The sequence below is a fragment of the Syngnathus acus genome, chromosome 22 (assembly GCF_901709675.1).
Source record: "Syngnathus acus chromosome 22, fSynAcu1.2, whole genome shotgun sequence".
NCBI classification, from domain to species: Eukaryota; Metazoa; Chordata; class Actinopteri; order Syngnathiformes; family Syngnathidae; genus Syngnathus; species Syngnathus acus.
In genome coordinates, this window is record NC_051106.1 from 7,130,358 (window position 1) to 7,155,623 (window position 25,266).

At 45.4% G+C, this 25,266-nt stretch overlaps 1 long non-coding RNA gene across 1 annotated transcript; it reads left to right on the top strand.

The window, feature by feature from the left end:
* The first annotated feature begins 4,631 nt into the window (after positions 1-4,631).
* On the top strand, positions 4,632-23,884 carry LOC119116557. The gene is made up of 3 exons (XR_005096291.1): positions 4,632-4,805; positions 17,586-17,690; positions 23,704-23,884. It is a non-coding gene; the product is annotated as an uncharacterized LOC119116557 (long non-coding RNA).
* Positions 23,885-25,266: the final 1,382 nt, after the last annotated feature.

A 25,266-nucleotide genomic window follows, 5' to 3' on the forward strand; every position in this document is an offset into this window, starting at 1 on the left:
GGTCATATCAACAATTCCTAATCAAAAGCTTCAAATTGTCAGCTGTCACACACTTTTTTGTGATCCTCCATACTTCAGCTGACCCTTATCGCCTAATAATGCCGAAGAAATACACAAAAATCGACACGGATAATTCAGCACTCGTTCACATTCCAGCTTACCCGTGCAGGTTTTCCCCAAATTCACATTTTTGTCTCTAAATCCCGATCCCAATTACCGATATCGTTGATATTTATAAACTTCAATGAAGATAATGACTGTTAATGTACTTTTATGTCAAATGGCTACAGTGTAGCACCATCTACTGGCAAGGAAGACTTCTTCAATGTCAGATTTATTTATTTTTTGCCTTCAGTATCGCTGGCTGGTATCGGCATCTTTTAGGGAGCGCCGATATCTTGAAATTTGGCTGGTACTGGCCCGATAGCGATACAACGCCCCAACCCACCCCACCCCGCCTACTCCCAACCTCCTTACTTTTTTTCCCAGATGATCCCAAACTTGTGCTTCAGTTCAGGGGAGGATGGAAAGGCCGCGGTGGCTTTGATCGGCCGACTGTTACTAAGAAGCTTTCAGGGGGCTTTGAGGGGACCTATAATGTTTTTTAAAAACAGACAGATCAAGAGCGAGCAGAAATTTGATGGTTCAGAGGCAGGTTAAAAAGAGTCGGTGCATTCCCATCATGGCTCCAGGTTGTGCAGAGGGAGCGATGCAAGATGACAGCCGATTAACGACAGTTAAACCTTCACATGAGTGGGATACGTTGCCCTTTAGTATATACCTTTACACATTTTTTTGGGTCAATTTCTTTTGTTTGATTCGTTCTTTTAGAGTGGGGCGAATATTTAAGTTGTTTTTGTCAATGTGAAAGAAAAGATACAAATCTAACCGAATTCTTTTGCTAACCAAAACAGCAGCCCCCACAGCAACACACCCTGCCACCTGCCGAGTGTGTTGAAGATGATCTTAAATCCGAATTGGCTTTCCTTCCTCACATTTTGTTTTGCCATCATTTGTCTCCAATGCATGCTTGATTAATTTCCTCTTTAAATGGTAGGTGGGCGGGAAATTAACACCAAAACCCGAATGTTATTAATGTTCCAAAATACGATCATCATTTAATTGCTATTTCATTTGTAATAAATTGCCGGAAAACATTTCTCTTTTGCGTAATAAGAAAACACGACCTCGTTAATGAAACAGTCCGGGCTTGCTAATGATAACTGTTATTTATTCCAACGCTACGCCAGGTTTATCCGCGTGCCGCCGCCATCGTGAACCCCGTTCGCTTTGCCAATTAAGCGTGTTGATACTGCAGGATGCTCACCTGCAATTATGACATTTTAATGAGCCGCTGCGGATGGAACAAGGGCACGGCGAGGTCAGCCAGAGGCGGCAAAGCATCGGGGTTTTAATAGACACTTAAATGCTGTTAATTTAGCTGGCGCTAATGGGGGGAGGCAGGCGTGCAGAACGGCATTTTTGCTTTGAGGTGGGGTAAGAAGACAAGATGAACAATTTAGTGACTTCTTCACATGGACTTGCTAGCTTTTTATTTGTTCCTCAAGACCGTTGATGGGCATCTGAAAAAAAAAGTGTCACATTGAGAGGATTGACGACATAGAGGACTCTATCGTAGTAAAGTATCATTGTAAAATGCAGAGACAGAAACCCGTTTACGCACTTTTCAGGTCTCCATATGCAGAGGGGCAATATTATTCTCAACAACCTACGCTGACTGACACTATCGCAAAAAATCAGTGTCTTGCCGTTTTACTAATGCATAATTTCAGGTGCTTAAGCGCCGAAGGGTTAAGTCCCGGCCAAGAGTGGAGATTTCTTTTCTTTTTTTAATGGGACGACGACGATCCCCGCTTTTAATGTCCCGCAAGAATGTGTTATGGCGCTCTAGCTCCCTTTCAGCCGCGGCGGCCCTCCTGAATTCAAGCCGATTATGGATAACAACCACATTACAGAGCGATACATCAAAGTCCTAGCTTACTGCTCAGCGGGGAGCCACTCTGGCACATTTCAAAAATCGACCCGTTCAAAAGCGCTCTCTGGTTATGCAGTCACTGTGTCGCACGGGGAAAGTTTTCTCTCGTGTAGTTCAGATAATTTTGATGCAAAAAAAAAAAAGGAATAGAACGGGCTAGGGAAAAAAACAGGCATAAATAATGACTTGCAAATGGCAGTATCATAACAAAGAATTTGAATAGAAAATGAATTCCGCCATTTTGTTAAACAGCTCCGCTTTTTATCGACATATATATATAAAAAGCACTTTGTGATTGTTGCTCTCGAGACATACAAAACGATTACCGTCTCGCCTTTGTGCTTGTGGTTTTAATTTCGCAGCACTAATTTGCTTACGCGGGCCTCGGCTGATCAGTGTGCTTTGTTGCGCCGACACTTTTTAATCGCGCCAATGACCCACTGTGCTTATTTAGAGCACTCAGAAATGAAAAAGACGGAGACCGCCAGACAGACACGGATGAGATGGTGGGCGTGGTCGAGGCTGTGTGTTTGGAAAGCGGTGTCGGAAAATGTAACATTTGAAGGTGGCTGACTCTCTGACATTAGCGCGCCGCTAATCGTTGGGTTGCCGCGTCCTTAGTCATTGAGCTTCTCCGGTGGGATGAATGGAGGCGCGCTCGCTGGGGCCCGTCATTACAACTTCCTGCTGGGAAGTGGTGCCCTTTTGCTTTTACACTTAAGCGCTAGTTGTTCGCAAAATAACAGCATACTAAGTGTTTGTCCCCCAAGCCATTCATAAGAGGAAAAAAATGTGGTCATCATACATGTGAATGCCCAATTACATCCGTAAAGCACTAGAACAGAGGTACCAAGCTGTGGCCCGTGGGCCAAATCTGGCTCGCAGTGTAATGATATTTGGTCCGCGAAGCCAAATTGCGTCAATACTAAAATTGCAAATTGTCTTCACTTTAAAAAAAATAAAAATAAATAGAGATACTTCTAGCAAGTTTTCTTACCAGCCATCTTTTTAAAAATTTGAACAGTTCTTGTCTCTGATTTCAAAACTAGTTATTCATCTGTTTATTGTGTAGCCTATACTGGCTCGTGACAAAAATGAGTTTGACACCCCTGCAATCGAATGTTAAAAAAAAAAAAAAAAATATTTACTGTAAATATTTTCTCCATTATTTCTTATGAGAAAGCGTTGGCAAGCATATTGTGTTCGACCTCAGAGGTTCCACTCAAAGAAAACTAAAGCGCTTCTCTGTGACTGAGCGTGAGGCCTCATCGTGTATCATCAATCTGTATTGCGAATAGCTCCCGAGGTGTTTTTTTTCTCCCTCTCTCCCCATCAAGGTCTTATTCACTCGAGAGCTTCAGCAGATTAGCGCTCCACTGGGGTGCAATGGCTTCTCGGCGCGCCGCTTCACGTCCAATTTGAAGTGTCTAAGAGCGTTCGTGTCGTTAGCGTTTACTCCAGACTGTTTTTCACGCTGAGCGAGTGTGACGTTAAAGACAAATAAAACCACATCAGCCCGTGTTGATCTTCTCCGACGCGGCGCCCCGGCATTCTGTCTTGGCGGACGGCGCTTTTCGGGGGGGGGGGGTTATGGATAGGCCGGCTTGCTAACGCTATTATTTACAAACGGCTCAAATGTCAACGCTCCTTTTGTACCTCTCGGCTTTTCTCGTTGAATGCTTTGCCGGCGTGAAAAGGCTGCACTTTAACAGAAAGCCGAGCCGCCCGGAGAAAAGTATTTCTATCGCGCCGCCGTCGGATCAATAGAGATGTGTTTACTCGTCCCGGCGGCGCAATGTTCACTCCATAATGTTGATTATTAAACGGCCTGTTGACAGAAAGCTTTTGTCAGGCCTCTCGCCCGGCGGAGGGTCGCACGCTCCTGCTGTCAGGTTAGCAGCGCGCACACCTCGGGCCAAACGGCCTCTGTCAAAAGAGCGGGCTGAAGTGAGCCGCTCGCCGGATCCCCTCTTAACCCCTTCGCTGGACAAAAGCAACACGGCGAGTCAATGCCATTCCCCGTAATTAAAGCGAAAGGGCTCATTTTCACAGTGGAACTCGGAAACCCTGCGTTTTCGAGGGCTACGTTTGATCCATTTGTTTTAACTCTAGTTAGCTGCGAAAGTGATGCAGCCATCAAAATTGACTCGAAGATTTATCGATGGATTTGTCGATTAATCGTGTCTTGAAGCAATTCAAGTTAATCGGCGTCAACTACTCGTTTGCTATCAAAACATGAGAACGTAAACTAGCCAATATTTTTGTTTGTGTAATGCTGGACAAAATAGTTCTACAACCGCATCGTGGAATTTCGGTTGACTGAAAGTGAGACGCTAGTTCTGGATTTTCGGCTGAAATTGTCCAAGGGAGGGTCGGTGTGGGTAGGCGGGGGGCATTTTCATGTTCCCCACAAACTGCTGGTGTGTATTTTTCCATTCTTTCAGGTGAATGAACAGCAGCCTTTAGGTCTAATGGATTTTTAGGTGCTGAGTGACAGCGTTTGAATGGGTTGCAGCAAATGGGGAGGTAAAAGGGGCATTAGGACTCGCCAAAGGGATTGGGGGGGGGGGGCTGTCCAAAGAATGACACCGTCCTCTCCATGTGACAGACGCGCTACACGTGCAAACGTTTTCAATGCACTCGTTTCCATATTTCCATGGTGTGAGTGTGCTTTTGCGTGTGTGTGTAGATTTGCCTGCAAAAACCTTTTTGCTCTTTGTTTCAGGTCTGGCACGACTGCAGCCTTTCCTCCAAAACGGCAGTGACAAAATGGCCGACATGTCCCAAGATGGACGATATCAACAATCAGGTAAGACCAAATTGTTATATGTATACAAAGAGTGTCCGATAATAACAATTTCATGAACTCATAAATGACTATAACAAGTATTCATAAAAAAGAAATCCAAAGTTTTAATGGGTGGAATGAAATATTGTTGTCACTAAGCTTACAAAAAGAACACGCAGTGCATGAACAAGGTTTTGGAAAACATGATTTTGAAAATGCTAAAAGCAACCATAATGACTAAACAGATTGTGTCCCATTTTGGAGCTTCCAGTAGCTTTGCATTCATGAATACAGTAATTGTTTGTCGGCTAAACTCTCACATCGCTGTTTACCTTTCATAAAACGCCGCTTTATCGCGCCCGATGCAATTGACTTTATATGGAGGTGATGATGTCTCCTTGAGGAGAAAAAAAAAATGACACCTATAAGAGTTAAAAGCCTTATACGTGGAATAAACCATTTTAGGAACAAGCCTTGGATGGAGCTGTAAGCTATGTCTTGATCTAAAATAAACATGTCACGCCGCCTGCTCCGATGTTTAGCACCGCCAGACGTCTGGATACCCCCCAACTCCCCCCCGCAACGGCAAACAGAAAGCGCGCGATGATAAGCAAAAGACATCCATTGTTATTAATTTGTTATTTTCTCCTGTGTTTGGTCGCTGGCGGGATTATCACGCTGAACACACAGCCCAAATTCCACGGCAAACATTTGCACTTAATCTGCTCGCCGGGGGCCTCACCCGAACCCCGCCAAGTGTCTCCTTTACATAAAGCTGATCAAATTAAGATGCTCACGCTGACCACACGACGTCAATCGTACTGTTACAGTAACTAACCGTCATCAGTGTGTGGGTTGATTTAATCCCCCCCCCCCCACCCCCGCATGTCTCGATATCCTCAGTCGGGGCTCTGAACCGGAACGGCCGTGCGCAACAGCAAATACATCTGCGTTTATATGCCAGCGTAATCCTTTAATTGCGCCGCTATGAAACCGTCTATACCATCTTAAAGTATTCAATGCAGCCAGTTAATGGAAAGGCAGAAGGGGTCTCAGCTTTTGCATAAAAACCTTTCAAGCCACATGTCTGGTAATCCGCTACCTTTTTTTTTTTGTGAGCATTCTTTCGGGATGGGCTAGCGCGTGTTACTTTAAGCTAATTTCACTTTTGAGTAACACCAAAATGTTGCTAGCATTTGTCCACTGTGAGTTTTGTGAAGGCCTTTGAGATGCTTTTGTGATTAAGGGCTTTAGAAATCAAGTTGACTTCATGATAATTACTTTTTGAAGTCGCTTTGCATCTATTTTCAGATTTAGTTTTTGTAATGACTGAAAACGATACATCCTCCTTTCAGTCCAGCTTTTTTTTTTTACTTTGTTTTGCTTCTATTGACAACTGCCAGACAAGCTACATCAGGCCCCTTGCCCCAAGGGACACGGACAATTTACTGTAGGAGCCCGGTTGGCAGATGCCTTCCACTAAGCTGTTTTATTGTTGAACGTGACAGACAAAAACAAAGAATCTACTGTATGGCGGCAGCGGCGGCGGCGGGGGAGTGTCGATAAAACATCTGACCTGCATCTGCATAGCTGTCATAACGAGAGATTTGACGACGTTCAAAGAGAACGTGATAGAAAGCGCCAAACGGCGCCTGGTGTTTGAAGATGCGCGGCGCTCTCCCGGGAGAAAGCTGTCGTCGCGGTGGACCTTCCTTTTTGTTTTGCTAACATCATTCGCAAGATACTAAATTGACCGGAATGTTTTTGGAATCAGTTTTTCAATGGAGGACCATAATGAGCTCCAATTAAAAAAATGGGACTTGAGATACAGATCAGGAAAATACAGCATGTTTGTCATAGATTCATGTTAAAGGGAATTTTGAAGCGCTTAGTAGGTAATTGAAAATAATCGTATTTTTTTTGTGATCGAGTCGGTTCAACATTAGCCAGAAAAACATTCATTTTTGCATTTGCCGTGTATAATCACTCCTCCATAAATGATAAAAAACAACAATAGCATGCATTTGACTGTTGCCATTGTCAAGGCCAACATGCGTCCGCATTGATCCCCATGTGAACTGATCTCGTCCAATCCCTGCAGGGCTTGGAGGTCTGCGGGGTCACATCTATGGGAAAAGAGTTCCAAAGCAAAGGTCAAAAGGTCTCAACGGGTTTTTTTCTACTCTTAAAAGGTTAAAACCGCAGTTTAGGGATTGGATTGTTAGGTGAAAAATTCTGTCAGGCATGCCCTTTTGGGCAAAAGTTGGAATTGATCGAGAATGTGGACAAAGAGAAGAAGAATTTATTGAAATTTGTCTATATTCCACACGAGCACAATTTTTGTTGCTTTGGAATTAAGGCGGTGATGCCAACGAGCGGGACGATGGATTCAGGCTTCGGGGACGAGGGATCTCATGGTAGACAATAAGTAAGATTCATTGGGTCATTTTTTTTTTTACTTGCGTCTGCCAAGACAGGGAATGAAATGTTAAATGTTTCATGGGCTAGGAAAAGGGCAGAATTTGTCTTTTGCGTTTGCCGCCCGAGAGGCAGCGGAGGAGTTTGATCGTCGGAAAGACTCAAAACAAGGACAATTAGGAACGACGGGGAAAGCACTGCGAGCGAGGAGGGGAAGGAACGGGAAGGGTGAGCCGGGCTGTTTTGGGCCGTCTGATGGATGACGCCGTAGGGGGTGGCGTCTGCTGAATGATGACGGCCTAATATCATCATCCCCCTGTCAGGCCTAATAGGCTTTCCTCGGTGGAAATCACTCACACGGAGCCGCCATAATGCCCGGGACCCCCTGACAGCATCATCCATCCACTCAAGCCAAGCCAACGTCTCCAAACTAATAAGGAAATACATGCTTCAAGGAGATCTGAAAAATTAAACAGGTAGCTCGCCGACAGTTTCTTTCGGCGTGGCGGGTAGGGTTCGGGGCAAAATATCGATTGTACCCGCTATTGCAGTCGGTAAAGAGGCAGGATTGATACACTGCCTTTACATATTCACATACTAATCGGTGGGGCCTAGCCACAAATATCTGCGAGTTATGGACACTCCCCAATTTTTTAAAAATTTTCCTGGAGATGCCACAAGATGTTAAAGTCTACTTTTGTCAAAATGAAACTTCAACTCAACCACGGCATAGTTTTTGACCACCGGTATGTCAAGCGATGGCGACAAAGGGCTACTTTTGTCTAAATGAAGCGCTTCAATCAATGTCAACATAGTTCTTAACTGACATTTTCTTCCCCCTCTCCAATGTTGAATTAGCAACATATGCACGCACGGGAGGGTGATTATCAGAAAGGATAAAAACAACTTGAATCGTCGCCGCCGCCGATGCAACGGACGCATCTTCTGAGGTATTCTAATTTTAGCCCGGGCGCCTTTAGAGGAGTCGCCCACCCCCCGCCGCTGTTTTCCTCGCCGCGATACACCTGTCACTGCTTTCCCTCGCGCAATGGCTGATCACAGCACCCTTTAAACATGCTTACTCTCCTCTTATCTCTCCCCGTAGCCTGCCGATCCGCTATCTCCGATCGCCACTTTAATCATGTGACACCTCCCAGCGAACCACCACCACCGCCTCTCCCTCTCTCCCGCACATGCACAGCGCCGCCATCAATAACGCTGACGACTCCTTTCAAAGTCTCCTCTTGAAAGCGGCCGTCGCGTCAAAATTGTCGGATTTCATTATGGACGACGTGATGTTAAAAAAAATAAATAAATAAAAATAAAGCGCGTAAAGTGCATTAGGCAATCATTGTTTTGCTTTTAAAAGCTATGCCTACACGCATATACCCGCTAAGATGGCCGCATTCCATTCTGATCACATATCCAGATCACTCTCTCGGCTGCATCGAAACTAATTACCAGACTACTCGCCACTCACTCTTCCTGACAGTCCATATTTAAAATCGGATGGAGTGTCACTTCCACTCCACTTTGCATACGAGCACATTCTGTAGTGCCACCGTTAACCAAAACCGATGATTGATTTCTAGCGATGTTGCCATGTTAGCATTATGCTTGCCTGGCCATTGTGGTCTCCACGCCGGCTGCACTTCTTTGAGCCGTGAAAGGCCCACGCCGTACAGTAACAGCCAGGGGCAGAAAGGAGCTGTCTGTCGTCAAGACTGCCGCTGACACCGGGAGGTGGGGAAGGCGAGAATAGAGGCGAGGCAGCTGCTTTAGGCCCAACAGGAAACGCGCTGGTGACCGCATCAACAGCTGCCCGACGTTACCACGCAAGCCCGAGCGGCCGGCGACAGGTCACATGAAAAGCTAAATGTTTGCTTAGCTGACGAGAGGATGAGGGGGCAGGTCGGCTTTATACTGTAGCCACTCTTGCGCTTTATTTTTCTTTCTTTTTTGTGAGCGCTCTCATTAAGGCTTTATACGCGACCGGCTTTGTCACTTCACAGGTGACGACAACATGGCCGCCTGGCGATGTTGAGTAAACAAGACAGAAACAAAAGCTGAATGGGGTCAGGCCTGAGCCGCGTTGTGTACACCGACCACGCTACTCCAAGCTTTTTAAAGACAAAATAATCTTTTTTTATGCTGGAGGAATGAGTTATACTTCTAAACATATTTAAATTGTAAAGTAATGGTATTGGCTATCCTTAAAAGATTATCCAAATTGTTTTTCCACAAAAAAAATAATACTGAATCTTTTCATTGGGCAGTGACAAGATATAAATTCACTTCCCAATAAATTTTGTGATTTCTTTTTTTCAAACAAAATGTAATCTTTATTTCTTTAGCTAGTATTACTACGGCGGCCGCTGCTTTCGGAATGCCAAGGAAAGATAAGCCTCCCAAATTTTCCACTACCTGCGGCCTTTACAGTGACCTCAAGACCAGGTCAAGAAGCCCCCCATCCTCTCCCCTCCCCGTCCCTTCCCTCCAGCAGTCAATAAATCATGATGTCACCTCTGCTGCCCAATCCCCTCGCGCTATCGCTAACTTTGAGTGTCCTCCGCATTCTTCCACTTCCCCCTACTCCTCTCCTGACCCCTCCGTCCAAACAAACCGCCTGTCAGCGCCGTGCCGACAGGTACGACAGCTCCGGCTAACGTGAGGAGTGATATCTCCCCGGAAAAAGTACCCCCCCCCCCCCCCCCCCCCCCCCCCTCCGCCTCACCCCGTCCTCGACTTTGTGTCTCCGGCACCCTCCTTCCTCTTCCACCTTTTTCTCTCGAGATTATCGACGAGCTGAGAAAGTATGTAATTATCGCACGTAGAGCTAAGCCGTAACGTATTTTTCGTCCCGAGCCAACTTTCAGATGTGGCTTCTCGGATGAGGACTAAAGGTGGCGACGGTAGCTCGGCTATCTTAAGTCTTAGCTCCATCCAATTTGCCCGAAGCTTTAATTCGCCCTTACACGGATCATTGTTGGACATCCACTTGTGAATCTGCCGGTATTATCTACCATTTGCTAACTTTAATACCTCGCCGCGGATTAGCGTGTCTTCCGCGTCTGCTTTCGAGGGGACGATTCGGCACCTCGGACGAGGACGGCTCATTGGGGTCATCTTTACGCCGCCCTAGTTTACATTCTTAGTCATCATTAGATGAATAACTATCCGTGAGATTACCTTGTAAGCCTTTGGGGGACTCCCCCCGTGGACCGTATCTTCCCAGACATGAAGAAAGTATTAAACGGCTATTTCTGTTAGCATGTTAAATCCTTTTTTTGACTTTGGAGGCCGGCTGAATGATCCCACATCTTTTTCATGTTCTTGTCGCCAAGCCCCAAAAATGTGCTTAAGCAAAAAAAGGACAGAGGGAATCTGCTTTTGGCGACCTTATCTGCACCTTTGAAGCCCGGCTGAGGTGATTGGCAGGTCAATTTGTGATTGTATCGCTCCATGTACTCTCTGGCATTAATGCTCTATTTTTTTTTCTTCCACGCCAGATAAGTCTGCCCCTAATATGAAAACTGTCATAATTCATCCCCCTGTACAATTTTTTTTCTCCTCCCTCTGCCTAAATCATCAATCCGGTCACCTGTCAAGAATGAGATGTCCCATTCCGCCGCCGTCCGCCCGCCCTTGTGTGATTTCACTTTATGGAGATTATCCCTCACTATGAAGCAGTTAGGATTATTTTATGTTTGAATCAAAGTTGAGTTCTCCCACGACGGGGAGGTGCGCAGCGTGGTTGTTTTTTTCCCCCCTGGCTTTTCGTCCGCCGTCTCTGTCAAAAAAGCCGTCGCGTCCGCCCGGCTCAGTCGGCACTTTCCTGTGCAAATTAACAAACTCAGTGGTGAACAAATTTTCCAATTTCCAAGGCAAAGACAACTGTGCAAATTAGCCATGTTTTTTTTTTTGGTTTTGTTTCTTTAATTAAGCCCAGGGCGCGGCGTAAATGAGTTAAGGGTCGGTGGCATTGTTTCCGGACGGGGCAGGTGCAAATGTGATCTCTGGGGGAAGCGCCGTCGTGTCCGTCCTCCAGCCGAGACCCATCTTCGGTCTAATCAGTCCTCAGCTTGAAAAGCACCCTATGGTTTGGACTCCCGTGATGTCTGGAGATTTTCCAAATGTGTTCATTTTGGAACATTTCCACTAACGGTCGACTGTTTATGCTAATGCTAATTGCAGTGGCACAGGATGGTTAGCATGGTTAGCATGCCCCGGATATTTGACTCAGAGGTAAAATCTCACCTCCAATGCAATGTAGGCAAAACTTTAGCTTCCGTACATTACGTTTCGTCTTTGGCAGCCTCACTGGGGCTTGAATGAGACCGAGACGAGTCATAATAATGAGCTGCCTTTAATCACGTGAGACAGTGCTTTGCCGAGAAGAAAAAGGGTGGGGGGTCTAATTAAGCGACTACAGAAAAATCACACGGCTTCCCGTGTCCGTCGGAATCGACGCCGAGGCCTAACCAACCTTGACAGGAAGTGACAACAAAGACTCTTGCTCTGTTCTCGAACCGTAACGCACCAAAACAAAACCGGAGACATTTCACGATAGGGAAGGTTGAAAATAATGACGTCGATATCTTGCAGTGTATCGTTGACAGTGTATTCTTATTGACAATTCTTGACAACGCCAACTTCCAATACATTTTGATGCTTCTCTTCCACACTGACAGGCCAAAGATGAAACGCTGCACATCAAAAACAGAAACAAGATGGAAGCTAGCGATGACAAACCAAGCTGGAATTGACAGTATAGCAATGCTGTCAAAACAAAAGACAAAAATATATTTCAAGGACTTTTTTTTTTTTTTTTTTTTGCCTATCCTGAGCAGATCACAAACTATTTATAATTATGTCATGTTTAAAATAGAACTGAATTGAGTTTTAATCATTCAGGGAGTCAGATTACAATAATACAGTACATACATTTGTTTAACACAATTATCTGGATGCTTCCTCACCACCACATAGATAAATCGTCCGATCCCTACGCTATTTCCCTTTCGTCCATATCCTAAGCGGCCCAAAAGATTTGTCCCCGTAACACCGAGTGAACATTTGCATCTAAAACGATATTGGACGTTTGTTATCCCCATCAGTCAATACCATCTCCGCCCCCCCCCCCTTCGCCTATTCTATGCATAATTCTCCGAAGCCGCATGCAAAACGCTCAACAATAACACGTATGTTATACAAGACGCCATATATCATCCCTGGATGCATTTACATGGCGTTAACAATTTCTCAGGGCGGATTAGAGGGCGCTGAGGCAGCAGCTCGGATCCCATGAGAGCCGGGCTTTGGGAGCTGATAAGGCCAGAGCCATAGCAAGGCGGGATTAATACGTATGACCGGAACGCACGGCGGCCCCCTTCTGATTATGCCGGCGGGCGGAAAAACAGACCTCTCCCATCGGACCCGCCGTGATTAAACACAGCCGTACGGACACGGAGGCGGGCGGATGCGTAGATAACCAACCGCTTTTTATATATGCGAGCCGGGTTGCCGGGCCGATCCGGCGCCGGGATTGTTCACGCTACGGGGGCGAAGGATTCTCCTCCCTTGATTTTGCGTTAAATTACAAAGACCAAGAAGGTTCCGTGTTGCTCAAGCCAGTAGATTCTTTTTTCTACCTCACGTCAAAATGGCCGCAGGAGCAATCACAATTTATTTTCCCAGCGACCCATAACGAGAAGTTCAGTGAGTTTTAGCGGTAATTTTAGTTCGCATTAGATTTTGTATTCCGGCCTCTGTGGGAGCGCAGATTACCTAATTAAATCCCTCAAAAACATCTCGTTATGGATTGAATTCCTTTTGGTAGTTAGGGGAAGCTTAATGAATTAATTGTGCTAATGACCTATTAATGGCGCTGCACCAAGAATTCTAATGAGATGCCTTAATTAAATATTATCGCACTGTTTAATCATTGAGTTTTAATTATTTACATTATATTTTCCGGGGAAGCAATTTGGTTTGCGAGAAACAAAAGCACAAATACGCAATGTTTCTAAGAACGGCATGGACCTTCATTTGCTGTATCGAAAAGAGAAAAAGTGCTTTGGCGCCTACTTGTCAATTGCCAATTAAAGGGTGAACCACCTGCGAAACGCATTTATCCCGATACAGGATTCATCAGCACGTCACCACTAAATTTCAGAGTAGCGGACGTTGGCTCTTCCTCTCGTCTGCCTCCTCCCTCGCTTCTCCAGAACAAACTGGAAGAGCTCAGTCATCATCCTCGTTTTAGTTCAAATTTGGTGGGATCAAAGGTGGCCAGCTGGGCGGGGGCGAGGAGCAGATGGATGCATGCTCAAGGGGGGGGGACGGAAAGGAGGAGGGCCGGGAAGGCCGGGCCCTTGGGCAGCAGGCAAAGGCCCTTCAGGTTTTAACACCTCCGCTCCCTTGGGTGCCCGCTTGGTTTGGAGCGTGGGGAGTTGGGAAGGGGATGATCCATTTATGGGGAACTTACCTGAGCTCAGTGGCATGACCAGCAGGCTTCCAGGAGGGGTTGGGGCGGAGCACCCCCTGCTTCGCTCACATATGGCGACAACCACAGGGGCGCCTGACCTGAAGACAATAAACCGCGCAAGGACAAGAGACGATAAGCCTCGTTCATTAAAATGAGTGCCTGATAGTGAATGCATTTAATAGCAAACTCAAGCTTGAATCCTCCTTAAGACTTTATTCAGCTCCACCTCCAAATATGTTCATCGGTACGCCCCAGATGTTTGAATTTGATCTAAATTTTCATGAAAAATTTCCCCCTACATTCCTATAAATTCAAACCGTTAGCGTCCTTCGCTAGGCAGGCTTTGAGCTGTATCAAAGTTAATTTTTACTTTCTGTTTTTCTTCTGTTGCGGCATTGAATAGTTTTGGCGAACAAAATAATTTAGCAATCCGTTGTTGTGCATTTGAGTCCAGCTGTTGGTGCGGTTAGACAAGAAGGTGGCGAATGCTACTTTAGCTCCTCAAGCTAGCTGGCGACTTGCCCTGTTAGCTGCCAAAGGCTTGTCATATTTGTATCCTGGTTTAACATTTTATATTTATATCATTTGTATCATCTTATATATTATTTTAGTGGCTGATTTCATTTTGTACTTAAAAATATTGTCTGGTTTATTTCAAACTAATTTTAATCCGATACAGATTTTAGGAATATATACTTAACCATAAAGCTTCTGCATGTGGGCAAGACTGCAGGTGCTCGGCCAGATTAATCCTCATCTACATCAGCTCCGCCTCAGCAATCTCAAAGTTCCCGGAAAGGAGCCCGCTGGGAACGCCAAGTGGTACTTATGGTCCGGGATTATGACTTTCAGGTTTGCCGGTCTTGAGAACCCAAACTTAGCCCCTCGAATTGTATTCGCAAGGGGGCAATACATTTTGGTATGTCCTGGCGAGCCATTCGTTTTTTTTGCAGGGAACTATTTTTCTCATAAATCCCTCTTAAGAAGTCACATTCACCCTGTGCCTAATAGGATCATGATGGGAATAATCTTTGCAAATCTGACAGAAAAAAAAAAAAATCACGGCCTTCAACTTCTTCCTTTCGGTAAATGAACAAATTTAAGAATCTTTCCTGTGGGACCAGGGGGCAACTCAGCTAACACTCTCAATTTTCATTTCTTTGTTTTATATATTTTTTTCATATAAATATTGAGTGTAATTCTTGCTTAAAAATTAAAAGTCTAAGCAGCCATCCCATCATCAACCATCGCTTCGTAATTGGATCAAAAGACATAAAAAAGACGACAATAGATCATCAGACCCAAATTAATTCATCAAGAAAAGTTTTTTCATCCTTCTTTCACAACTTCATCCTCTCTTATTTGTGATGTCACACCTGCTATCTATCATTCAAGCGCCACACGGTCTGTCAGGGCAGATTAGAAGCTGGCGTAGGCAAACGGGAGGGGGGGGTGGTGCCTCGACAGCCATCGTACAGTATCAATATTGTGACGGATGAGGAGGCGCTCCGTCCTCACATCTCCGACGAGCGCAAAGACAATCGAAAAGACGACGCGTCACGGAAGCTGACACTCGAGTCACTTCAAGGAGAACCCTTTCAAGACGAATACAAAAACCTCACCTGACAACGCCGAGCCAGGCCAGGACGAGAGTAAATAGCATCAAACGGCAACGGGCGCTTCCATTTTAACAAAGGGAAATATTCAGTTGAAATTTTCTTTCAGGAAATTGCAAAAAAAAAAATGACCAAGAGGTGACACTTGGGCACGCCACGATGCAATTAGCATCGCTTTGAATTTGAAATAGCCATTGAAAGGGCAGCGGAGCATCGTGGAAAATTAAAGCGAAGCCTAATTAGAGCACTCCAACCTGACAACGCCGCGCCGCTTTCAGCTTGGCTGAGCAATGCGGTCAGGCAAGAAGTTACCGAGCGACGGGGCCGGCCAAGCACTTGTTCTGAAGCCGCATGTAAAAATCATGAACTTTTCACTCCATTTCTGACACTTCCTGAAGACATTTCACCCTTATTTACCACTATGGAGCTCCGGCATGTCTTCCATCCCTCAAGGCCCGTGACCCCTGAACCCCTCACCGTTAAATTAACTCTCCCCCCAGTTGGGTGTTGTGTCAAATGTCAGGAGCGACCCTTCCTAATCCTGTCTGGCTGTCAGCTCAGCCACTCAGCGCCCGACCAAGTCAACCCTGGTTGGTGTACAAACCGCACCTAGCCCGTATAAGCGACCGTCCGGCTACCGTCGGCTGCGCCTGAATAAATTCGTTTTCATCGACCCCGACAAAATGATGGCGCGGACGAGTTAGAGGAGTTTCCGGCTGAAACTTTGACTGTCAAAGTGAGCCGAAAGTGGAATTGCAAAATCCTGCCTGAGGGATGTAAAAGTGCTGAGGGGAGGTGAAACTAGACACTGTCAAGACAGCTTCTGTGTGTGTGTGTATGTGTGTGTGAGTTTCTCACTGAGCCCTAGGGTCTTTATTTCAGTGTAGTCAAAGAAAGCGAGAGCCCCCATGGCTAAATCTGTCACAGACCACAACAGGTCGACTGTAACTTTGCTCCGAAAACTTAGCACAGTAAGTTTGATAGTTGGGTCTCGCATACCGATCGAAATATTTTTCTGAAAAGACCCTAAATATGAGACGATTCCTGACATTTTTTTTTTTAAATCCTTTGATCATGTTTTTAAGTCAATGGCCCGACGGCTATTTTACACTGTCTGGAAGTTTTGGAATTTGGGTGGGGCTTAGAATTAGGGCTGAACGATTAATCAAATAGAAATCGACATTGCAATGTAGTACAATGCAATCTTCAAATTGTAAATCGTTTTTCACGATTTTGCATGCACCAGTTGGGAAATAGAAGAGGAGGAGTAAGATGAAGAAAGCGTAAGGCGTTAGAAAAAAAAACAGAATGCCTTGACAGATGTTCCTGATATCCCTAACCGTCCTATTGATTGTGGCCAGCTGATAATTTCCTGTCGCCGGATCAATCCAAACATGTTCCGAAGACCTTTGGCGACCTCTCCGTAACGCAGTCACGGAGCGCCACCGGCATTGTCGGAAAAAAGGCACAGCTAATTTGATTCGAGTCAAATGTGAGGCTCAATCATTGTCGATTAGCTCCGATTTAATTAGCTCAAATTGCGTTATTGTGTTTGATGACAAAGAGGTCTGTGTGGGAACCTCATTGTCAGATCATTGTTCTGGTGTCTCATTCATGCGTAGCCAACGGAGAACGACTAGCTAGCTGTATGTGTTGATACGTTTGGAAACTAAGGCTTTACATTTTTGTTTATCACGGGCATGGACAGAAATTTTTCTGTTGTTTTTAGGACCAAAAAAAACTTAAAATTACATAAATGAATAATATTATAATAATATATCAGCAACAACTTAAAAGATTATTGCAAGCCAAGTCAGCAAAAGTTCTTACAAGTGGTTTTGACACGAAACCTTCACTTTCAAACTTCAAAATCACCATCTTAACACAATATTGATTTTTAAAAAAAAAAAAAAATTCTCTAACAAAATGGAATTGTTTGATTTCTGACTGTCGGAACTAAATTTAACAACATTTTAACTATACTATATAGTGATCAGTTAGCTTAGCCGCAACAACTGCTAAGCAAGCTTAGCTGCAACAACTGCTAAACTAACAAGTGAGCTCAGTAGTTTTAAAATATCTAATGTGTCATGGAAGGTTCATTATTTTTTTTTACTAAATGTCTGTCGTTGGGGGGGGCACGTAATAGGGCGAAAGGTGGACATCAATCAACTTGAAATCAAAATGACATAAAACCCAATACTTTCTCCAGGCTCTTGCTTGACCTTCCTCTTTTCGTAATGCCTTTCTCAGTTGGAATGACATTATTTTTTTTTCTAGGTGACGCGCAGAAACTGACAGCAGCTAGCCTGCACTTTGCCAAAGTGTATCGAGCCGCCGCCGCCGCCGTCTGGGCGCAGAATACAAATTCGTCTACAATCGAAGGTACGCCATCCACACGCACGCGCGCTCACGCACACACCAAACGCTGCCAATTATCTGAAGCCCCCGTTAAGTGATAACTCTGCGGCCACTCGAGCGTGAAACAAGGAGATGAAGATGAATCTTCCTCTTCCCCATCATTCCGTCCCATTTAATTGACAAGCGCTCGCTCGCTGTTAAATTTTTCCAAGATTACAAATATGAGCGCAATCTCGAGCACCCTGCTCCAAGCGCACAGCCAAGCGCTTGCAAATTAATCTACATATTTTAATAAGGTGTCAGTGGCAGAGGAAGGTGTTTGCAGACGTTTAACGGGGATAGCGTCCGCTGTCCCCGCCGTTGCGAAATTGAATAAATATCTTTTGAGTAAATGCATCACTGGGCACTGCAGTGGGAACTTGGGCAAGCGACGAGTTTTTTCTCCAAGGTTTATCAGATGAGGATTTTATGGACTGTATTTGGGCCAACACTTAAATTATTTTTGGCTACTAACAATGTTCAAATGAAAAGTTGCTGTTTTCAAGCTGACAATTTGTGTTTCAAATACTTTGAAGTCCTTCAAAATCTTAAAAGGTGATCATTAAAAGTCAAGCGTTTTCAAGAATTCCAAGCACCCGTGGGAACGGACTCAAGTATTTACCTTGAGAAATGCTTCACAGGATTTTTTTTTTTTTTTTATGGTGACAGGAGTTCTCTAAGTGGGTTCCAAAGACTCGCCAATATTTTTATTTTTATTTTTTTTTAATGTTCTTAGTGTCAGTGGGAATATGCTTTCAGCAAGCAAACCTTGTTCAAGGATGATGGAACAAAAGCAAATCCACATTTTCCATTCCTGTATCCTAATTTTGCTCTTTCTGATGAAGTTATTGCACAAGATTTCATTTACGGTTGACACAAATATCCCCCCCACGCCCACCGCTCGCTCGCTCGCCAAACACGTTCAGTCAGTCAGCAGTCGACGTATCCGAGCGCCGGCTGATGAATCAGCGGCGTGACAGCGATTGTGTCATTTCGGAGTGATTTGCCTGCCGCCGTCCCGTCTCTTGGCCCAAGTGAGACGTCACGAGTCAGCCGTGATTGACAGCTCCCACTCCAATCGGTTAGCTGCGGGGGAGCTGCGGGGAACGATAAGGACATCTATCCGAGTTGTCCCTAAAGGCGGCTATGAAGGTTCCCCCTCCCACTCGTGGATCTCGTGGGCCTAGTTCATGTCTTCTTTAATACCATTCCTCCGCTGACCTTTCAACTTTTGCCATTTGCTCATCTACGTCGATATTCTCGTAATGGTCAAAAGGATTCAAAATAGACCTTTTTGGCCAGGTTGTATAAAAAGTAACGAAACTAATCCCGTGTTAACAAACCAACAAACAAAACCCCACTCAGCGGGGGCTAATTAGCATTAAGTAGCTGAACAAAACGAAGATCTTAACACACAAGTAGCGAGCCAGACAGCACAATACCATAAGTGTGTTAGTGGATTGAAGTGCCCTTTACTTTTTATCTCTTAAAATCTCCTTATTTGGCTTTATACAAAAGCAAATAAATCAAGCTTTGCAGGGGTGCTGTGAGAGGAGGGGGGGGTTGCAATGCCACTTAACCCTAAAGTACTTTGTATTTAAATCCTGCAGCATATGTAGTCTAGGCGGAAGGTCCATGTTAGTGTTCTTGTGAACTTTTGGAGATCCACCTTGAGGCAAAATGCCTTTCCAATTTTCTTTTTAATGTATTGTAATGTTTTTCCCGTATTTCAATATTTGTTTTTTGGCCTTGCTTTCTTCAGTTTTCGGTTTCGGCCCAGAAACTTTACCACTGTAAAGCAAAGACCTGAATCGTCCATTGAGGTTTCATCGTATTTTTCCATTGAGTGGCAGTCCTTATATGACCCACGGGCCGTAGGTTGAGCACCCCTCTTAGTGGTCTCAATCCATAAATGACCTTGAGTGAAAGGAACCAAGGATAAATGCAAATAAAAAGCACAGGGAGTGACAGTGGAACAACAGGACATTTTCAGCACAGGCAAAGTGTCGAAAGGCCCAAGCGAGAAAGCCTCGCTTATTATCTCAATCAGCGAGCGGAATAATAGGACGACAAAAAAGCGCCAGTGTGGCCAAAACCTCAGCGAGCCACTTCCGACATCGCTTAAAAGACTTCGTCAAATCACCGGCAACCCCGGTGACCCAGAACAGCTATCTTGGTCGTCCTCTGCGAGACCCCCGCCGAGCAAACATGGCAGGCGCATTAAACACTTTTGGAAGCATTAGGCAACGACTGCGCTTTCAACCGTTGGATACATTCCAGTGACAATCCGTCACTTACGAGTATTTTTTGGCATCAAAGTGTGTTATGATATAAATACCGCTGCACTTGTGACTGCAGGAAGCTACTTCCTGAGGCGCAACCCCGAGTCGTACGTCGATTTACAGTAAATGGACTAGGGCCTCTCCCGACACCTCCTTTCTTCTGCCCACCTCTCACTCCCGACAGCCACATTTTCCCGTCTAATTTTAGGCCCGCAAGTCACACCCTTTTTGACATGTCCTGGGGTTGATTTTCACCTCGACCACCAGCGCAGCTGTCCGTCCGCGTGACGTCCCGAGGCGTCTTGCTTTATTAAAAAGTGTGAATATTTAAAAAAGAAAAATGGGGGTGGGAGAAAGACAGTGAGACATGCGAATGGATGGCTAGTGGCAAATTAGCGTGTGCTGGTTGAGGCAGTGATGATGATGCCTCATTTGGAGCATACAAAGAACAGAATCAACCACCTATTTCAATTTTACTATTTTATTATCAACGTAAAATTGTTCGGCCATGTTCTACTGAGACTGCGAACAAAAAAAAAAGCGGGCCGATGCGGATTATTCCGTCTGACAAACTTCTCCGGCAACTTGAGTGAAAACACAATAACAATTTACATAACACAGCGAGCGAGCGAGGGTGAAAGGAGTAGAAAAAATAAAAAGGATGCAAACTCCGCCGCCAATCAAACTTGCTTTTGTGTTCAACACGGCAGATAAAAAAAAAAATAAAAAAAAGAACCTGACTTTCAAATCAAAAGATCCAAACAAAAGCTCCCTTGTCGAGTGTTTGTAATGGCACCGGCTCGATCCGGCTAGTGATTATATAGAAAACAACTGCAATTACATTACTGGCTTCACTAAGCGACAGCGAGCGAGAGAGAAGAAGGCCCAGGAGAGATGATTAATATTCTTATTCTGATTCGGATGGAGTCATCGTGCTGACAGCTACACCGTCTCTCATCAGCCAAATGCAAAGTGTGGCCACCAGGAACAAAAAATAAAAAAGCAGTCTCACATTTGATGAGAGCTACGTTGTAATTTAAATGTGAACATCCCAGTTCTCGGAAGGCCAATGATGCTCATTACAAAAAACACTCCTGAGTGACTGTATTGCACCAAACGCTGTAATTAAATTAATATTGGATGTAATAATTACTTTGCGGGGTTCCCATTGTTCGTACGAGCCGCTGCCTTTGTTGCCATAGCATTTGTCTGCGCCGATTAGCAAAGACTCTCATGAGATGTCCGCTTTTGTAATGTACGCACGCAATTTCACATGAAAGGATTTTGAATGACACAAAACGAAAAAATATCAATATACGCTCAATGGATAGACGGAATTCGAAAGTCGAAATTCCCACCTTGAACTTCCAAAGGGTGAGGCGGACTTGCCAACCACTAGCACAACGTGCTGCTCCAATTGAATTCAATGATGTCTAAATATGTCAGTTTGTCAATAGTGGTGAGATCTTTTTCGTACTCCAGCACTTCCTGTCGCCCGACAGATAAGCCCGTCCGTCCATGTGTGTGTGTCACATTGACCCGAGTGAAAGCTGACAGGCAGGTGAACCCCCCCCCCCCTTCTTCTTCCTCCGTCTTTCTTCATCTTCTCTTCTGACCCGACACCCCCCGACTCGCTTGTACTGTCACTGCGGATGAAATTGTCCCCTCGTTATCTTGGCCGGTGTAATTGCTGTCTTGTTTGCGTAGGAGATTAGAGGGGCCCCCAAAACTCTTTGTGTGGTCTCACGCCGATTGAACAAACACGCAGTAGTCGTCGGTAAAAACCACGAGGCGCTCGCCAGCTAGATGAACTGGCGCGGGCGATAAGTGCGGTCGGCGTGAGTGGCACGGCACTTGTGAATATGTGCGGGTTATACTCGAAAATGCGGATTTTTTTTTTTCTTGACCGCGTGAGTGAAATCTAATGACATGGTAAAAAGAGAGGAAAACTTTCAGATAAAAGTGCTGTGTAGAAATGACCGGATAATTTCAAGCGTCTATTCAGCTGCACCTCAAATGTGCAAGTCGGGCCTTTTGTGCCTGCACTTTTCCTCCCCGTCTCCGAGGGTGGCATCCCGTCAACGGCCTTCACTCGTGTACAATGCCACACTCGTCACTCTTAATGGCAAATTTCCATCCCAAGCCCCGTGGACTCCCCTTCGCTCCCCCCCCCCCCCTTCTTCGCTCCTCTTCCCGTCGGTCTCCTCTCGTCACGGTGGGCAAAGCTCGCGTCTGATACCGTCAGATGGCCCGGAAAATTAAAAACCCAATTAAAGTGGCGGTCCGGGAGGTCAGCTTTTCTGCATATCAAAAAGCGCCCCCCCCCCCCCCCCCCCCCCCCCTCCTCTGGCTATTCGCCGCAAATTATGTCTTAACAGCTCACGTTTGCTGAGGCTGCAAGTGCGTGCCACTCGGGGAGGAATATCCGCTCTCCTCTCTCAAAAAAAAAAAAAAAAGATAGCTGAGCTGAAAGAAATATCCACCAACAAACCATGTCCAAAATCTTTGAGACTTTTTGGATACGGGTTTTGTAACTCCCAACCAATAAATTAAACCATCCATACATCAAGGTAAACAGGAAGTCGGCCATTTTCTATTCACCGTGAAAAAGCGCCCGTTCATCGCTCCTTTAATTCTATTCATTCTTTGTCCCCCATGTGACAAGCTACGCTTCTCCATTTCTGACAAATAACCACCCACCTCAGCACCCAATTTCTTTCTTTGGCCGTCTCTCTATCTCTCCTTGGTTCTTTGCTGTTCACTGTTTTACCCACGATTCATTAACTCCTGTACAGTGGTTGGAAAAGGGCAGAGAGAAATGGCCAGCCAAACTTAATGGCATACGTCTCCGACCGGCACATTAATATTCAGCGTAATGTTTCTTAGAAGGGTGGCGAGGGTGGGAGTAGGTGGTGCTCGCTCGTCCAGACGGCCTTATTAAGCAGCTGGAGTGGAATGATGCTGGCTCGGCAACACACACACACACACAGGCACACACACACGCCCCCCCACCGCCACACACACACACACACTGAAGACAATTCAGAAAGCATCAGGACCACTCCCACAATCCAGCTGCATCCTTAAATCTTTTGCTAACTTATATTATCTGTTCACATTTTTTTCTTTTACGAGCCGCTGCTTCCGTACTGTTTGTATTGCTACAAATGAACAAAGCATTGACTTTTATTTTTCTTAAAATGCATGTTTTTATTTCAACCTCACCCTCCTTTTTTTTTTTTTTTTTCCTTTTTACCCTCCAGCAAGCCACAAGTCGTCCACGTCGGGCCTTTTAGCTCCATCTCATTTACATTTAATGGCATGATAATACACATTATCAGACTATTTCCGATAATTACAGCCTTTCAGTCGCTTTTCACCCTCACCCTCCAAATGCTCCCCAACAGCCATTTCTTCACCCCCCCCCCCTTTTTTTTTCTGAATTTTCCCATTTGTAATTGCAATCATTCTGGGTGATTTGCCCTTAGAAATAACAGGAAATAATAATGTCACCCGCAGACCAGAAAAAATAATTTTTTCAAAATTGCTACAGCAAATAGGACACTAACACTTTTCAGAGATTTATTCAGACGATAAGGGCACTCATGTCTCGACCCGCTTTGGGCAGTGACTGTTGGAAAATAATAATCACCATGTGGCTCTGTGTATCGTCTTTATTGTTTGTGTTTATATTGTCCATTTTGTGGTTCTTGCAGGGTTTAGCCATGTGGAAGAGCAAGCAGGAGGCTCCCTGGCAATGCCCGTATGAATCAACTCTCCTCATACTCGGTTGGAGCAAATGACACCAACACGCTAGCAAGTAAGTCATTTTATGTAAATGACGACGTTAATGTCGACGACGTTTCTTCCGCGCCTGCCAAGAACGGTCCACGGTCTGCCCTCATTTTGCTCTCAGTGCATTGAGAAGGCTTTAATATTTCTGAGTTAGCTGCGGGCAAGGGCGCTACGGATGTTGCCGCACGGAAGCGACTAGCGACACGGTTAGTAAATATTCCACTCGAAGCATTGTGACGAATTAGCTTGTTAGCACGTGAGTCCCCGACGCCGCTTAATGAGCTTTTTGCACTTTTATGGAGTTCAACGACACTCAACTGTACTCTCCTCAGGCCTGATCGAGGGCAGGATTTACACTGGATTTATTTATTTTTTGTTAGCAAGCACATCCCCGCATTTCATTAAATCCCGCCTAATGAGATGAGCGTCTCTCCCCAAAGAGCCGATGATGAAGTACCTTATGCCACGGCGCATAAATTAGTATGGCGAGGTTAAATGCTGGAACTGGCTCGTGTTTCACAAGAGGACCCTATCCGGCAGTTAAATCAACGCTCGTAAATATCGCCAGCCGCACCGCTTAGAGCCGCCGTCCAAAACGAACACGTCATTTGATGGATCTGACGTGATACTGTAAATAACGTAGTCTTACGGCACATGGGAAGCGTTTTTTTTTTTTTGCATCATTTAATACGCTTGCAGTGGTTCAGCAACATGCTTTTGTCAAAATATCAGGAAATTACAGCGCACTTTACACCCCCTGTTTTGGCTCTTGTTGAAACGAGCCCGTTTTGAGATGGTTGGCCGGTCTCATACAAATTAGCCACTGCTCACCCGCTCCCTCGATTGCCGATTTACCTACCTTGGAAAATCAGGAAAAAAAACAACGAAGTCAATGATTTGGCCTGGCACCGGGGGGGAGGGCTGCTCCCATGCGCCCCCTCTAGCTCCGCCCATGTTGCACAGGAACAGGAAGTGATTGGATACACGCACACACACACTCCGCCACCCTTGCCCTGAGCCGCAACAAGGGCTTTCTCCAAATGATAATGTGAACGGATACCTGCAGGGGCAGATTTCGGCGCTGTTCCTCATCCTGTCAGCCACTCCGGCTAACACTGGGACTTAATGAACCTGAAAACAAGACACCATGTGTGGCGAGGGAGGCTGAGTGTGTACGTGTGTGCCTGTCCACATAAATATGCATACAAGTACAGACGCGCGCGTGTACATTTTGACGGAGGTGCGCGCATTACACTTTGGAATTGCCGTCGCCATGTCCTCGCAAGGCGAATGGTACAACTTGATTGTCGCTGTGCTACGGAACAAGCTGAGGGAAGCACCTGCTCAAGAGCGATGGTGCACAGGAGAAAACACAAAAGTAGAGCGTCAAAGACAAAGTGGGAAAAGCCGGTGAGACAGAGATGGAGGGAGAGCCAACGCAGATGTGTCAGGGCCTGAGGCGATACAAGTCATTACGGTGTAAA